Source organism: Narcine bancroftii, chromosome 6 (assembly GCF_036971445.1).
Source record: "Narcine bancroftii isolate sNarBan1 chromosome 6, sNarBan1.hap1, whole genome shotgun sequence".
Taxonomy (NCBI): Eukaryota; Metazoa; Chordata; class Chondrichthyes; order Torpediniformes; family Narcinidae; genus Narcine; species Narcine bancroftii.
Window position 1 is genome coordinate 242,512,502 of NC_091474.1, and position 9,524 is coordinate 242,522,025.

General features: G+C 45.0%; 1 long non-coding RNA gene across 1 annotated transcript; it reads right to left on the reverse strand.

Moving 5' to 3' along the window:
• Positions 1 to 239: 239 nt before the first annotated feature.
• Positions 240 to 5,560, reverse strand: LOC138735569 (uncharacterized). The gene is made up of 3 exons (XR_011339780.1): positions 5,456 to 5,560; positions 2,629 to 2,779; positions 240 to 2,481 (listed from the first exon to the last, which is right to left on the reverse strand). It is a non-coding gene; the product is annotated as an uncharacterized lncRNA (long non-coding RNA).
• Positions 5,561 to 9,524: the final 3,964 nt, after the last annotated feature.

Below are 9,524 nucleotides of genomic sequence, written 5' to 3' on the forward strand. Positions count from 1 at the left end.
AAATTAGCAAATCCCCTGATGGTTACGGAAGTTTACAACACATTAATGAATCTACAAAATAATAAAGTATTGGGTGAGGATGGATCCCCTACGGAATTTTACAAAACTTTTATAAACCCTTTTTTAGATGTAATAAAACAGGTGGGAGAAACTCAGAATTTACCTGAATCTTGTAAGATGGCAATAATTGCAGTAATCCCAAAAACAGGGAAAGACCCATTGTCACCATCTTCATATGGACCGATTTCCTTATTAAATATTGATTATAAATTAATCGCAAAATTACTAGCAAATAGATTAGCGAATTGTTTACCCCAGTTGGTGAAATCAAATCAGTCAGGATTTGTTAAGAATAGAAGGCCAGCAGATAATGTATGCAAATTTATCAATCTGATACATACAGAACAAGAAAACAAAGAACCAACAGGGGCAGTAGCTCTAGATGCAGAGAAGGCTTTTGATAGGCCAGAATGGAGCTTTCTCTTCAAAGTACTACAGCAATTTAAAATACCAGAAAAAAATTATTTAATTGGATCAAAGCCCTATATGATAATCCTAAAGCAAGAGTGCTAATCAATGGTTATATTTCAGATTATTTCAATTTGAGAAGGTCATCAAGACAGGGATGCCCATTATCACCTTCCCCTATTTTTCTTGGCAATAGAACCATTGGCAGAAATGATAAGAACAGGTAGAATGATAAAGCAAATAAGAATTTAAAATTAGTTTATTTGCAGATGACATTATAGCATATTTAACCCATCCTGAAGAATCAATAAAGAGGTTACATCCCAATTTGAAAGAACATGGGGCGACTTCAGGGTAGAAAGTTAACACTGATAAAAGTGAAGTAATGAGAATGAATATGGCAAACTATACACAACGTAAAAAAGAATCCCCTTTTTAATGGTAGGTACAGGCTATACATTATTTAGGCATCAGAATAAATTATGATTTAAATCATTTGTTTAAATTAGCAGCTGTTAATGAAAATAATACAAGAGGACTTGGAGAAATGGAAAGACTTGCCGATAACTCTAATAGGGAGAGTAAACTGTATCAAAATGAATATATTTCCACGGTTGCAATTTATTTCAAACATTGCCTATTCCCGTAATGGGATTTTTTTCAGAAATTGAATAAATAGATAAGAAAATTTCTATGAGAAGGTGAGAAACCAAGAATAGCCTTGGAACAGGTGATAGGGATGTATAAACAAGGGGGATTGCAGTTGCCAGATTTTAAAAACTACCATAGAGCTGCCCAATTAAGATTCTTGTCAGATTTTTATAAGGCAGGAGAAAAGCTGGCCTGGCTGAGGATGGAACTACATAAACTTGGGGAAAGTGTTTCAGAACATATACTTTATAAGTGAAATGAGAAGTTAGTACAACATCATAGTCTACCGATACTACACCATATATTAAAAATATGGGGTAGGCTATATTTAGAGCAAAAGTTAATAAACTATCAAACACCAAATATGTTGCTAAAACAAAACCAACTAATACCTTTCACAAGGAATAACAAATTTTAAGGAATGGTCAAGAAAAGGAATTACAAGAAATTAAAAAAAAACTTTTCTGGGCAATAACCTACTGACATTTCAACAGCTAAAAGATAAATATGGAATATCACATGGTTTAATATTTTCAACCTATCAATTGAAAACATACTTAAGGAAAAGCTGGGAAATGATCTAAGGTTGCCAGAGGGCAGTAACCTTGAATATATAATTTCAGACACTATGTTTATTACAAATATGTATATTAAATTACAAGACGAAAAGATGAAGCAATCTATGGACCCAAAGGCTGTTTGGAAAATGATTTAAACATACAAATAAATAATGAAACCTGGAAGAAATCATGTGTGGGAACCATGACAAATACAATAAATGCCCGGTATCGAATGATACGATATAATTGGCCTCACAGACCATACGTTACACCTCAAAAATTAAGAGAATGGAACCCGACAGTATCTGATAAAGGCTTCTGCTGGAAACAAGAAATTGGTACAATGGGACATTTAACTTGGGCATGTACAAAAGTGAAACCATTTTGGGAGGATTTAAATTCAATACTGGATCAAATTACGAAAAACAAGATACCGAAAGACCCAGAAACGTTCTGTTAAGCAATATAAAAGACAAAGAGTTAAAATTAAATTTAAACAGATTCCAAAAATGATATATCAAGATTGCATTTGCGGCAGCTAAAGAATGCATAATGATAACTTGGAAAATGGAAACCCCCCCTGAAAATACAGCGGTGGCTCACAGAAATGAGAGAAAATCACTTATAACTTAAGAGATGATTACACACAATATGAACAAATTTGGGATCCATGTAGAAACTTTATTGGTAACCGCAACCTCAGGCCGCCAGCTTCTAATGAGGAAAACGTGAATCGCAGAATATTTAAAGGACAGGCTCCCTTTTGTTTTTTTAAATTTTCTCTTTCGGTTCTGTTTTCTCTCTATAGTTATTGGGGGGGGGGGGTGGAAGGGAGGGGGGTTGGGGAGAAAATGGAAAAGTTACTCTGTATATATACGTACAAATTTGTGTAAATATTGTTAGAGATTGATTATATTGTGACATATTAAATAAAAAAATTTTTAAAAACCTTGTCGACCTATACTGAGGCACTTTTTAATCCTTCTTTGGGCCAAAAAGAAAAGTCCTCGCTCTGTCAACCTTCCCTCATAAAGAAACGTTTTCCAATCCAGACATGGGGCAAATCTCCTCTCCTCCACTCTGAAGCAGCCACATCCTTCCTGTAATGAGGTGACCAGAGCTGAACACAATATTCCGAACGAGATTTCACCAGAATTTTACAGAATCGCAACATTATCTCACAGCCCCTGACATACCTTAAATACCCCATCATCCTGAATGGCAACCCTGAGAGATCTATGGATTTGGACCCAATGTCCCCCTGTTGTTTCACACTGTGGAGAATCCTGCCAGTCACCTTGTACTCCACCTTCAAGTTCGACCTTCCAAAATGTATCAATTCACACGTATCCAGATTGAAATTGATCTGCCATCTCTCCGCCCAACTCTGCTTCCTGCCAATATCCTGCTCTAACCTACAACAACCTTCTACGCTATCCACAACACCTCCAGCCTCCGCATCATCTGCGAACTTACTGACCACTAGGCAGGATACTTCCTGTCCACTACTACCATCTGCGCTCTGCAGGCAAGCCAATTCTGAATCCACACAGCGAAGGACCCTCCTGACTTTCTGAATGAGCCTCATAAGACACTTCTTCCAACACAGGAAACATCCTGGCAAATCTCCTCTGCGCCCTCTCTGTAGCTTCCGCATCCTTCCTGTTATGAGGTTACCAGAACTGAGCCTAGTACTCCAAGTGTGGCCTAACCAGAGCTGTAACAGTACCAGATGACTCCGGAACACAATCCCCCAAATAGTGAAGGCCAGAGAACCACAAGCCTTCTTTTCTCCCTACCAACCTGGGCAGCAACCTTGAGAGATGTGTGGACTTGGACCCTAGGCTCCCTTCCATACCATTAAAAATCCGGCCATTAACCATGGAATCTGCCATCAAGTTTGCATCACTTCACATTTATCTGAATTGAACTCTGTCTGTCACTTTTCCATCCCGTCTGTATCCTGTTGTAACTTACGAGCACCTTCGATGTGATCCACAACACCTCCAGTCTTCTGCAAACTTACTGACCTACTTCCTCGTCCAGGTCATTTATATGAAAAATAAATCACAAAGGGCAGGAGATCCCTGCGGATCTCCATTCGTCACTGACCTCCAGGCAAAATAGGTTCCACCTACTGCCCTCAGCTTCCTGCAGGTGAGCCAATTCTGAATCCACACAGTCGAGGTTCGTTACATGGATCCACTGTCTCGTAACCTTCTGAATAACGCTCAATGCCTTTACAGCGCCAGCGATTGGGACCAGGGTCCGAACCCCTCACGCTCTGTAAGGAGTTTGTACCTTCTCCCTGTGTCTGTGTGGGTTTTCTCGGGGGGGGGGGGGTTCTGGTTTCCTCCCACCGTTCAAAAACATAGGTTAATTGGGTATAAATTAGACAGCAATTTAAATCCATGTCGACCACATTTACGGCCCTACCCTCATCACTTCCTCAAAATACTCAATTTGGCTTGTGACGCATGGCCTTCCTCTCACAAAGCCATACTAACTACCCCTGGGAAGACCATTCTTCCCTAAACACTCGTAAATCCTATCCCTAGGGATCCTCTCCAATAAATGTAAAACTCATTGGTCTATAATTCCCAGGATTCTACCTGTTACCTTCTTTTTAAAAAACAAGGGGACTGTATTGGCCATTCTCCAGTCCCTCCCCTGTGACCTGGGAGGATGCAAAGATCATTTGCCAGCAATCTTTCCCTCGCTTCCTGTATCTCAACTCATCCCAGGATGTATTAATTCTAAAGTTTTTAAGACGATCCAGCACTTTCTCTTTATTAACCTTAGCACGTTCCAGCATATCAGCTTGTTCTATACTGTCCTCACATTGACCAAGGTCCCTCTCTTTGGTGAACCCTGAAACAAACTATTCATTTAGGACTTCCCCAACCTCCTCCGCCTCCAGGAACATATGGCCTCCTTTATCCTTAAGCGCCCCCACCTTCACACTTGTCATCCTTCTGTTCTTCATGTAATAGGGTTTTCCTTAATCCAACATGCCAAGCCTTTCTCGTGCCCCCTTCGAGCTCTGCAAATCCCTTTCTTAACTTCCTTCTTGGCTACCATATCATTCCAATGAGCCCTTTTTGTCTCACCTCTTGCTAAACACGGTTCCCTTATCCTACCATCTTTTCCCTGCCTCAGTGGGACAAACCTATCCAGAGCCCCATGCGAGGGAATAAGATCACTTCTGTCCTTATCCCCAAGAATATCTTGTTCCCAATTCACTCTCCATGGTTTCTGCCTCATCCCATCGTAGTGAGCCCTTCCCCAATTAAATGCGTTACCATTTTTGTCTGCTGTTATCCTTAACCCTAACTTTCAACAAAATGCCCCCCCACCAAGAGATGTATCACCTGACCTGGTTCATTACTCAGCACCAGATCCAGGGTGGCCACTCCTCTCGTCAACTGGTCCATGTACTGTGTCAGGCATCCTTCTTGGACACACCTGACAAATTCAGCTCCCCATCCATCCCTCTTGTGGTAAGGAGCTGCCCGTCAATATTAGGGACATTGAAGACTCCCATATCACCACTCTGTTATTTCTGCACCATTCCAAAAATCTACTTTCTTATCGGTTCCTCACTGTCCCGAGGACTATTTGGGGGCCTATAGACTGGCACCCATATTGCCTCAGTCAACACTCCCTTCACTGCATCCTCCCTTTCTGTAGCTGTGATACTATCCCTGACCAGTAATTCTCTCCCCCCATCTTTTACCTCCCCTCCTATCCCTTTTAAAGCATCTAAACCCCGGTACCTGCATCAGCCAATTCTGTCCTTGCATCGGCCATGTCTCTGTACCGGCCACGTGGTCATTCCACACACTGATCCATGATCTTTGTCCTCTCCATTTTCCCTCAGACTCCTTGCATTGAAATAAGCACATTTCAAACCCTTCAACCGACTCCATTTACGCTCCCTCCACTGCCCGTCCTCACAAACCCATCAACTTTCCCACCATCTGCTCTAATCTCTGCCCTCACATTCTGGTTCCCACCCCTCCTCGCCAAACGAGTTCAAACCCTCCCCAATGTCTTCAGCAAACCTGCCCGCCAGGATAGTGGTTTCTCCCCCCACCCCCACCCCGTTCAGGTTTAGCCTGTCCATTTTGCACTGGTGGGGATTTTAAATATATATTTTTCCCTCACTCTGTGTCTTCCCACAAGGGAATGAGGAGTTTCAGGTCTCTGGTTGCACCTCGAGAATACCACAGCCTGCCCTACGTGTCTAAGCAAGTGTAATTAGAGCTTTAGTATGGTGTTTCATTCCATTTGGTTATTCCATTGTGAAATCCCTTCATTACTCAGCACCAGATCCAGGGTGGCCACTCCTCTCGTCAACTGGTTCATGTACTGTGTCAGGCTTGGACACACCTGACAAATTCAGCTCCCCATCCATCCCTCTTGTGGTAAGGAGCTGCCCGTCAATATTAGGGACATTGAAGACTCCCATATCACCACTCTGTTATTTCTGAAGTTCCCCTCCACTCTTTGAATGGAGCCTCTCCCTCTCTTCATTATGGCCTTTTGTCTGTCCTCCTCCCCTTTTATTCCATTTTCCGTTACTCCCCCATCCCCGTCTCCTCAGCTCTGTCTGCCTCTCCCTCCGTCTCCTTCCCTCCCGCTCTCTGTTCTCAGAGCCACTCCCCCCTCCCCAGATCAATTGTCACCTCTCCTTTCCTGTATTCCTACCATGTTCAATTACGACCTTTAGCCTGTGCTCCACCCTCTGCCCCATCTTCCCACTGATTAATTCAGGAGCCTGTCTACTTTTCACCCCTACCCTGATGGAGGGCTCAGGCCTGAAACGTCGGTCATGTAGCTTTACCTCCCATGGACACTGCGAGACCGGCTGAGTTCCTCCGGCATTTCTGCGTTTTTACTACAATCACATCTGCAGACTTTCATGTTTCACTTCAATACTGGGGACATTGGCCCAGGAAAGGTGTGTATGGATCGCAGACCCCTGCAATCATTCACCATTCTGATAAGGTGCTTTATTATTTTACAAGGCAGCACTGGAGTCATACAGCACAGAACAGCCCTTTGATCCTACGTGTCCATGCCAATCAGGTTGGCACTCTGGGCAGGACTCATTTGCTTGCAGTTGGTCCATATGCTTCTCTCTCTCCCCCACCTCTCCCTCACACCCTCTCCTCCTGCCCCTCCCTCTCCCCCTCACTCCCTCTCCACTTGCCTTCCCCTTCCTCTCTCTCTCCCCTGCTGCCCTGCCTCTCACCCTCACCACCTCTCCCCCACTGCCCTGTCTCTCCCTCTCCCCTCAGATCCTCTTGCCCTAACTCCTTCCCCTTGCCTTCTCCTCCCTCTGCTGCCCTGCCTCTTTCTCCCCCACATCCTCTCGCACTCCCTGCCTCTGACATCATCTCACCTTGCCTGTGTTGCCCTCTCCTTTTCCTCTCTCCCTCACATCCACTCACCCTTACTCCCTCCCCTTGCCTTCCCCTTCTTCTCCCTCCACTGCCCTGCCTCTTCCTCTCCCCCTCACATCCTCTCGCCATCCCTGCTTCTCCCTCTGCCCGATATTGTCTCACCTTGCCCCTCTCGCCCTCTCCCCCACATCCTCTTCCCCTCACTCCCTCTCCACTTGCCCCTGCCTCCCACTCCCCTTCCCCTCCCTCTCACTCCCCCGCCTCTCCAAATGTCTTTTGAACATTGTGACTGTACCCTGTTTCTCATATTTGTTTCCAGATACACATAACCCTCAGAGGAAAAGTTGCCCCTTAATATTTTCTTGAATCACTGCCCTCTCACCTTAAAAAAAAGGTGGCTCTGTTGGACCCGGGAGAAGGAGGAGCAGAGACAGAGCACTGTTACGCAGGGTCCTATTGTCTGGTCCCGATTCTTTAGAATCTGTACAAGCTTTAAATATCCTGTTAAAAGAGTCAAAGTGTTTTTTTTTAAATTAAACCTGCAACCACAGAGGCCTGTGCTGGGTAGCTTACCACAAGGGGGTTGCAGATTCCGAGGGAGCAGTGGACTGGCGCAGGGCACCAGAAACAGGGAGAACACCCCCCCCACCCCACTGTTGAGGAGGAGGGGCAGAGGAGACAACCCAACGGGACAGTGACCACATCAGAGGACCAGCAAAAGGGTCAGCGGCTGAATGACTCACACAGGATATGGGTGGTTGCCGAATTGCAATCGAAGGACACACGCGGGCTGTGGGCGACTGACTCATGGAAACCAGGTATCGGAACTGAGATTTGCGAGGATTCTGAGGGACGAGTGGGGTTCCCGAAGGTGCATCAGGTGCTGAAGGCTTCCTGATCGTGTCGGAGGTTTGGATGTGGAGCTCGGGTGGCTGACGGTTTGAAGACGTCTGTGAAGCTGCAGGGGCTGCAGGAGGTGAATCCATGGACACTCAGCATCTCTGAAGGGACTCTCTGTTGCTTCTCTTTCTCGGGCAATGCTCATGGTGACTGCTTTATGGCAGACAGAAATTGAAGTAGGTCATGTATATTACACTAAGTGGCAATAAAAGGATCCTTTGAAAACTATGCCCTCTAGTTCTAGAATCATCTACCCTGGGGAAAAGACTGAGCCTTCACTAGCCTCGCCCCTCATGGTTTAAGGAACCTCTATCAGGTCACCCTTCAGCCTCCTACGCTCCAGGGAATAAAGACCCAGGCTCTCCAACCTCTCCCTTTAAATCACCCCTCCACATCCCAGTGAATCCCTTCCAATTTACTGATGCCTTCTGACCAGAACTGCCCAGTGGTCTGAATTATGTCCCAACTTTTCCCCAAATCCACTCCTCTCCAATGCTCTGACCAATGAAGAGCGCAAAAATCCTTCTTCACAGCAACTCTCCATCTGCACCCCCTTACGTGTCTCAGTTCTATGACACTCTCCACTGTGCAAGGCTTGGCTGGCCAAAGTGCAACACTTCGTACGCATCAGAGGCTAAATTGCTACACCAAGGCCCACTTGACTGGACCTGAGCAGAGCCCTTGTAAAAGTTAAGTAATTGGGCATTAGAACACAATTAGGATCTTCAGCTCACAATGTAGTGCCAACCAATACAATCCTACTCCATATCAATCTAACCCATCCCTCCCTCACACCCATACCCCTTCATTTTTTTGTACATCCGTGCACCCAGAGCCTTTAAATGTCCCTATTGCTCCAGCCTCCACCACCACTCCCGGCCATGCATTCCAGACACCCACCATTCTGTGTCTCCCTTAAACTCACATTAAACAGATGTCCTGTATTGGGCCATTGCCACCCAGGGGGAAAATGCTGGCTGTCCACCCTAACTATCCATGCCTCTCATACACCTCTCATTAAGAGGGCAAAACTCCAACTGCTAACCATAGATGAAACAAAGGAAGATGATTGTTGGGAGGTTGATTATCTCAGACCCAAGACATTCGAGAGGGAGTACAATACACAAATATGATGGAGACACTCAGGAGGCCACGCAGTTTGACCCTCTCTTGGCCTGTACCTGTTGGAATTTAGGAGAATGGTGGGTGGGGGGGGGGTCTCATTGAAAAATTTTGAATTCTGAAAGGTGTGGACAGAGTAGACATACAAAGATTGCTTCCCATGGTGGGAGTGTCTTGGGCAAGAGGGTGTAACTCAGTGGTTCACTCACGTACCACTTAAGTAATCCCCAGTGCTCTGTGATCAGTAAGGGATTGCTTAAGGTGGGATGTGAGTGGGAAGGGAAGGTTGAGAATCACTGCTCTAGACCCAATTGTTACTGAAATATCTTGCTTGAGAAAAATGGTCATTGGTCCATTTCCTTTGGAGTTCTGAAATCGTGCACATAACGAGTCAACGAGGGACGAATCAAACAAT